Source organism: Rousettus aegyptiacus, unplaced genomic scaffold (assembly GCF_014176215.1).
Source record: "Rousettus aegyptiacus isolate mRouAeg1 unplaced genomic scaffold, mRouAeg1.p scaffold_m13_p_13, whole genome shotgun sequence".
Classification (NCBI taxonomy): domain Eukaryota; kingdom Metazoa; phylum Chordata; class Mammalia; order Chiroptera; family Pteropodidae; genus Rousettus; species Rousettus aegyptiacus.
This window is the reverse complement of record NW_023416288.1, coordinates 42,124,030-42,131,251: the sequence shown is the minus strand read 5'-3', so window position 1 is coordinate 42,131,251 and position 7,222 is coordinate 42,124,030. Positions and strand designations below refer to the sequence as shown.

Sequence of the window (7,222 nt, the reverse complement as noted above, 5' to 3'; positions counted from 1 at the left end):
AAAAATAGTTATGGAGATGGTGTGGTGATGATGGTCATACAATGTTCTGATACATTTAATACCACTGAACAGTACACACAAAATGGTTAATATGGTAAACTTTGTTATGTATATTTACCACGATAAAGACATTGAGAAAAAACAAACAAAAAAGCAACAATTTGTTGTTTATATGGCCAGAACCAGTTTAAAATCATCTCCACAAAGCCTTCTGAAAAAGCTCTACCCAGGATAATTACTCAATCCCTGGTCCGCACTCCCTTATCATTCTATTTGTGCTGTAATTATTGCTTTTATCGCACTGTAGTAATAATAACCTTCTACTTGAATATCTGCCCATCTACATAAGTCCTTGAATCTTGGCTTATCTTTGTGAATCCAGTCCCTAGATTAATGCATGATGCATAGCTGCTACACAATAAACATCTATTGAATTGATTGCTGATAACTGTACATTACGATATACAGACTAATGAAGAAAAATGGAAAAAAATTTGAATGAAAAGAATGAGTCTATAAATAAGCCTCAGAGAGATGCAAATGGTTTTTATCTCTGTTCTGATTGAAAAAAAAAATGCCAAAACTAATGTTTAGAACACCACTGCTCTGTTCTCATACATGATGTAACATTCAACTTCGATGTGGTCAACAAGAGTTTAGAATCAAATTCTAGCTATCTTTAGGAAATTAAATGTAAATATCAGGGGAACCATCGATTTTGTAAAATTACATCCTTGGAGCTTCATCAATACGATTACGTGTAAATGAATGAATGATTATCTACTTTTAGATAAACCACTTGCTGGATTTGTAGGAGATAATTCCCTGAGAAAGTGTGAAAATAATGCTTTGCCATAAAATAATACTTTAAACTCAACAGTGTGGCAGGATACACAAAGAAATTGTCCAAATTAATCTCCGAAGTACAAAAGAGGGGAAAAAAAAAAAAAACCTTTTCATTACATCAAAAATTTCACCTATTTTGCTTAACGCTAGATGCACCTTTACAGAAAGGTGTGGGCAGAAGCCAGGCCTGAACTTACGGCTGCTTCACCAGCACGGGTATTGAGGGCAAAGAAAGTTCAGAAGCTAAAATATAAAACAAGGAAGAACAAAGATAGCCTCTTAATATAAAACAGCAAACTATTTTCTAAAGGTTAGCAATAACTACACGAAGAGGGGAAATTCAAAAAATCAATTTTCATGTATAATGCTGCTATAAGGATCCTCACTTGTCCTTGAATATAAAACAGTCATTCCTACAAACTACATTAACACATAATCAAAGATCTTAAAATCAAATTCCCTAAGGACTACTGATGACCCTCGTTTTCCTAGATACTTTTTAAAGTATCTCTGTACACTTGTGGATTCAAAGATTGATGATCGTCTTTATCGGTGGCAAGATATGGTATCGAAAAGTTACCAGTGCAGTTGCTTGGGGCCTGAGCGTACAAAGACGCGGTCTCCCCACGATGCGGCCACCAGTGTGGTAATGACTGACCGGCAAGACACCAGGTCTCAGGACGCTGCTAAGGGTTTCTGTTACTAGTACATAATGATGATCTACAATGAGGTGTCGAGAAGTAAAGGTTTGAGCTTGAAATATGAAGTAAATTTTATCCTTTTCTTTCTGCTACGGTGAAACGTGGACAGTTTAAGAATTTCATCTTAATAGGAAAGACTGAAAACTTGAAGTTAAATTCCACAAAAAGTTATCTCCTTCCAGATTCTTACTATCTTTTAACTGTATTAATGTGCCTATCTTTAATTTATAATTGTGATAATTAATTTGAATATTACTAAAACCCACTTCAAAGGATATTTGTTCAGATTCTATTAAATGGATGTTTAGTTTCCTTAATTACTAACATTACTGCTTGTGTAAAAAATTCTTATAAGCCAATATTAAACACAAATATACAGATATACGTATGTACACACACCCGCACATACAAAAACCTGAATGCATACATAAAAGGAGGCATAGTAATTTATACCATGATTGTTTTCCACTGAGAGCAAATTCCTTTAAAACATCTAGCGTTCTTCACGCATTTTAAATATACTAACAGCAAAACCTGTAACTGACACTTTGCCGTCATGCATTTCTTTGTTAAATTGGTGTCACTGAGACTGAGACCTTTGGCCCCTTATTTTGGACCATCTGGGAATGGGTGGGTTCAGATGCCACTGTCGATGCTTCCGGAACCTGCCTGCTCTTGGGACAGCTCCAGATGGCATGGGATATGGTCCTCGTACTTGCTGCTGCCATGCTGGGGGAGGGAAGAACCCTGAGGAAGTTTATGTTTTGCTTTGTTTTTTTTTTCAATTAAACACTATATCTTTTTTTTTTTTTTTTTTATGCCCATAGCACCTGGTCTTCCTAGGTGGTCCCCCATCCAAGTACTAACCACGCCCAACCGTGCTTAGCAACCGAGATCAGATGGGATGGGGCTAGTTCAGGGTGGCTTAGCCATAGACTAAACGTTATATCTTTATAAAGGTTTTAGGAGGAAATGTAGATAGACGTTTTTACTCATCTTTTTCCTTTGAACTTGGACTTGCAGTTGTTTTAGAAAGAAAGATCTTAGATCTGGTATGTAAACTACGTCCTCTAACTGAATACATTTCGTGAAGTGTGCTCTCTTCCTGTCCTCATTTTTCATATGTATTCTTCCCTTCTCACTTGAAATTCCATTATGAACATGTTCCACATCCCAAAAGAGCACTAATTTTCATAAAATATCGATGGTGTCACACCCAAGAAAATGGTTAAGGTAAGCAAGGAAGCTACTGCGGGTATTCTACAACCAAAGACCTGTGAGGACTTCATGAAAAGGAAAAATATGTATACAGTTGACCCTTGAACAACATGGGTCTGAACCGCATGGGCCGATTATAGACGGATTTCTTTTATTAAGTCCCTGTGCTATTTTCAGTTGGCAGTTGGGGACCTACCTATGCCGAGGGCCGACTGTGCTGATCGACACCGTTTTATACAGGGACTTGAGCATCCCTGGGTTTTGGCATCAGCGGAGGGTCCCTGAGCCCGTCCCCTGTGGATGCTGAGGGGCAATGTCAGGTGCAAGGGAGTCAAAAGTTATATACAGATTCTCGACTGGATGAAAATTGGCACCTCTAACCCCCGCGTCGTTCAAGAGTCAACTGCACTATGTAACTTTTAAGAAAAAAAATGTTAATCCAATGCGACCAAATTGGTAGCAAACTTTGGTGTGATTCTGGTAAGTGTAAAAGAATGAAAGAGCTAGCCAGAATAACTCCATATTCCCTGCTAAGAGTTTGGACTTGATTCTGAGATGAACCACATCACAACACCTCTGTATATGGAAAGGTCATTTGTAATTAGTGTGTTAATGATTGATTATGGTCTGGATGGCTACAGGCAGGAATTCAATGAGGAAGATATTGCTGGAATTAAGGTGAAAGGTGACAACGGCGAGCACAGGGAGAAGTGAGAATGTATACAAGAAGAAACGGCTGGGAGGACCGGGAACTTACTTAGATCTAAGGATCTGGAGATTTTACAGCACCATGAGGGTAAAACTCAAGATGAAACACTGATACGAGGATCATCGCACCACGCTATAGATATCAGATCTGGGGCACAGACAGTGATAAACACGGGGAGCGAGGATCTTTAAAATGGAGATAATGGGGAACAGATGACAGAAAAACGTCTTTTTCTTTCATGTTAAATGCACACATCTATTTCGCTTTTACAGATAACCTACAGATCACATCAATTTACCTTTTAAATCTCAGTATTTTTATTTGTCACTAAACATCTGGAGAAAAAGCAAATTTTTTCCTAATACCTTGGTTAAATCAAAAGGCAGGAGGAAAGATGAATTTTGTATGTTTCCAGCATAAAACTGAAGCGATCGATTGCCATCTTAATACATTTTCTCAAAGGTTTCCATGTACAATGTCTTTTTTCCCCCAAGAACCCACCTGAATTACCTCCATTAGTGTCATTCATTTAAGCTAAATGATTGTTTTCAAAAGGCTCTTATATATGCAAATGTCTTATCTCTTTAGCTTGTAAACTGTAATGAACAATCCTGTGTTAATAGAAAAAAAAATTGTTTTAATTGTGAGAAAATGTAGCATATGACAGACATTTTTAGAGGAGGGGTCAAGAAAAACAGGTTAGAGCTCTGATCTGCTTCTTGGAGAGAGGCCTGTTGACTTAGGCAGGTAACTGGTAAGGCCTGGACCGCACTGCAAGGCAGGATGTCGGGGCAGCAAAGTGGCGTAGTGGGTCGAGAACCTGATGGCCATGGTTCAAAATCCTGGTTTTATCGCTTGCTCGCTATGTGACCTTAGACAAGTGACTTAACCTTTCTGCGTCTAATCCATGACACAGGGACAAGAGTGACACCCACACCCCTGAACTATTAGAGAAATGAAAGAAATTTGGGGTGTGGAGCACTTGAAGTGTCTCAGTAAATAACAGCTATTATTATTAGAGAAGCTGAAAACAAGGGATTAGGATAGTTAAAACAAAATGGAAACACGTTGAAAAAAATTCACAGTATATGTTACATCAAAATATTGAGGAATTATAAAGTGATTGAGAACAGTGTAAGTCGGAGAAACTAACAAATAATACATATCGAAGAAGAGAATTTCACAATGCCTCCTTATGAGCGATCAATGCTAATAAATGAATGACTAAAAAGGGAACATTTTTATGTCTGGCCATACATTTGAAAATAAGGGAGTAAAATAAAAAAACGAGAAATAAAAAAATTAACCAGGAAAAGAAGGCAAATATGTATATTTGTTTTTTAATTACCCTTACTGTTTTATGAATCATTAACAAAGAAAACCATTTATGTTGACTCCTAAGAACTGAGTCAGGTGAAATTACCATGGAAAATGTTAGGGGGCGTGGTGAGTCTCTAGCCATTGACGCCGCATCCTTTGAACTGTCTTCCCAGATAACTTAATCACCTCCAGCGAGGGTTCTGAGATTTCTCACATGAACTGATAATGGCCTTCTCTGTTCAAAATGTGAATTTAGACACTAGTGCTATAACTATAATGATCTGTTCTATTCTTCAACAAAAGAGCTAGGAGAATTTCGAACAAAAAAAAAAAAAGAGAGAGATGTCAAGTTCTTCATATTAGCTTATCCACAAAACTCAAGTATTTAATGTCAGCAAACCAAATACCGAATATAGTTTCCATGCTTGAATTTCAGCATGAATGTCATTCTACCCAAACCATTTTTAAGTAAGGAAGGCTATTAAGGGAAACCTGAATTTGACATGTTTACACATGTGTTTAGATTTATTACTACTCTGCAGTATGATATAGAAAAAAACCTGGATCTAGAATACATTTGAAATCTCTGCAGCTCATCACTCCACAGTCCTTGAGGCAGTTATTAATTGCAATAAACTGATGATTTTGCCCTGCCGTCGCAAACCTAAGATGACATAAACCAGATTATATTTGATTTGATTCTGCAGTGTTCATACAGCAGTTCCAATTAACAATCAAAGAGTTGAGATTCAACTCTCCTCAGGCAAATCAACAAAATCTTTGAGGGAAGAGAAATTTGTTAGCTGTCACTGCATTTCGCGTTTTACTTTTTTTTTTCCCTTTGCTCTGTCAAACGTCAAAGTAATAAATCGGGAGCTTGAAGAACCATAGCAACGGAAGGCGAGCACTCGGGGTGGCGGGCGAGCGCCAACGCCAGGTGAGACTCCCCCTCGCCCAGGCTCCTTGGCCAAGGTGCCGGGCGACCTACCATTGAGAGGCAAGGCACTTCTGTCACTTTCAGTCACTTATTCAGGTTCAGCAGGGACCCACCAGAGGTAAAGATCCAATGACAAAATCAGCCCGCATCATGAGTTGCCACAGCAAAGGCACGTCGCTGTGTCCGCTGGATGTCATTTTGACAGGGCTCGCCACACGAAGGCAAAGCCTCATTTTAGTAGACGTGTCAATTAATTATTTTTAAAAGGTTATTCCCTGTGTAGTTTCACAGAAGGGCACCGAGGACAAAACAAAGGGAAATCGTGTTAAACTGACAGTGGCAGAAAATAACTGAGTGGAAAACAAAAGTGAGACTTTCTTAAAAATTTGCGGGAGTGATGCCCGCCCTCCCGCTCGAGCCCTCGCACCCTCCTCGGTGCTGACAACGGATGCACCGCAGGTGGATTTGCGGGCGGGGCCCCGCCTGGACCGAAGCCACGCAGGCTTTGGTCTGCGCGTTGGCCCCGTGCGTCACCGGCTACTCGGTGTCCAGATTCATCTGCCTGCCCCTCCTCCGCATCCACAGAGCTTCAGAGGGATAAAGGGAAACAAAACTGGATCCCAAGGCAGCTCCTTTCCAAGCCAGGTCAGGGGCATAAAACCTCAGTTCATGTGAGAAACCAGCTGCAGTCTTAACACGGGATTTGACTATTCTGAGAAAAAAACAAAAAACAAAAAAACAAAACTGCCCATAAACTCGGAAGCAGCAGCTTGCGTCTGCATGGGTGTGTCATGGTCACCACCACTTATACCCGCAGGACCAGGTCGGAGCTTTGGCGGGTATGGGCAGCCGGGACGTGTTCGGTAGTGGGCTGTCACTCTTGTATTGTGTGCGAGACCGTCAAGAATAGAAAACCCGGGTCATTAAGAATGATGTAACGATAACGACAAATATGATGATTTGAATACATTATCTATTGTTACGGAAAAAAGTTGTCTTTTAAGTAAAAAACAGTATCATAAAACGGTGTGACTACCTACACAATGACGAAAAGATTTTTAAAAGTACAGAATATTGCGGTTGTGCTATATGAAGTTGCTGGTATCTGGTTTTTACCTAAAGAAATGCGTTTCATGTGGTTTGATCTAATATTAGATTGTTATTTATATGAAGAATGTCTTCAAAGATCTCGTTTGTATCACTTATGCCATAAACAGGATCATTCATTTTAAGCACTAAACATCCAGGTTAATCTTTATCTTCCAAAACTCTTCCGAAGTGGGGAACCTTATCAAAGTCCCTGAAAAATGGCCATGCTTGTGCTTTGTGCACTCTGCTCCCCTCTCGCACGCACGTGTCTACGGAAAAGCTTGGTGGCATTTTAGAAAGCGTGTCTGGTTCACGAAGTATATCACTTGTGGGAAAGAAAAATCTAGTTTATGCAATTGGAAAAACGCAGTACCTCAGTGTGGGAATTCAAACGTCGTTACT

At 39.4% G+C, this 7,222-nt stretch overlaps 1 pseudogene; it reads right to left on the bottom strand.

Annotated features, from left to right (window-relative positions):
* Positions 1 to 2,365: 2,365 nt before the first annotated feature.
* On the bottom strand, positions 2,366 to 2,484 carry LOC118611181 (annotated as a pseudogene).
* Positions 2,485 to 7,222: the final 4,738 nt, after the last annotated feature.